The sequence below is a fragment of the Ochotona princeps genome, chromosome 1, assembly GCF_030435755.1.
Source record: "Ochotona princeps isolate mOchPri1 chromosome 1, mOchPri1.hap1, whole genome shotgun sequence".
In the NCBI taxonomy this organism is placed as follows: Eukaryota; Metazoa; Chordata; class Mammalia; order Lagomorpha; family Ochotonidae; genus Ochotona; species Ochotona princeps.
In genome coordinates, this window is record NC_080832.1 from 48506778 (window position 1) to 48507978 (window position 1201).

Consider the following 1201-nt stretch of genomic DNA (forward strand, 5'->3'; position numbering starts at 1 on the left):
CATCCCCAGGTGCTGAAGTGGGTGGGAGGTTGGGTACAGCTTCTCTCCCACTTGCTCCCTTCCTCCAGATACAGGAAGAAGAAAAAGAAATTTTGAAAACAATGATTTCCTCACTTTCTTTTAATACTAAGCCCTTTTCACCCTAATCAACTATGTATAAATCATTAAAAATAAAATTTATATATTAAAAAACCAAATATTACTCTAACTGCCCACTCATCCCATTCATAGAAAGCTAGTTTAAATATCTTTCAATTATTTTCTTACTCATAAACATACACATTCATATACATTTTTGTATATAAATATATATCCATCCATTTTCATTAAAAGTCATTATTTAATACATATTTTAAACTTATGCTTCCAAGAATGATTTTCTGCTAATATAGCACTGCATCATAATTTCAATGACTGCACAGTGTCCAGCTTGACTAAATTTTATTGGCTGGTGTATACATTTCATTCATTTTTTCATAATCATTTTGTCTTCTTCTATCAAAATTTATCCATGAGAATTTCTTCCTAAAACATTTTGAGATTTGAGGTTGAAAAAAATACATGTGGATACTATTACTAAGTTGAGTTTACTGTAAGATTTCAGCTCCACTTGACTTTTTGTAGATGACTTTAACAGAGGATAAAGATGAAAATGTGCTTGGCCTTGATGCAGTGTTGAGTCAAAATGAAGGTGATGACAACAGCAGCACTAATGTTCATATTTTGTCCAACACTAATTCAACCAATGTCTACTGTACTACCTACAGAGTGTGGCACTATCCTACTCACAACACTACTGAAGCAGACACCGACACGGCTTCAAAGTGTCTTTCTCCCTAGGCAAAGGAGGCCAGCAGATGTGTTCTTGGGGGAGCTTAGGGACTCTCCACCTTCAAATCCGCTAGGCTGCATGTGAGAGAATGAAAGAAGTTCAATGAAGAGTTCTAAAGAACTGGTTGTTTTCAAGGTTTTCTAAATTTATCATAGATAAACTGCATATTTTATTTATTATTAAACATTTATTTATTTTACTTGAAAGACAGAGAAAAGGGAAGAGATTTTTCCATGCACTAGTTAATCCACTGTGAACTGGAAGTGGAGTGGCTGGGATTAGAACACTGATAGTGGTGCTGGAAGCATGCAGATTAGTTTATTGTTGCGAGTGCAAGAGACATCATACCAGACCGGTGTAGGATGTTAG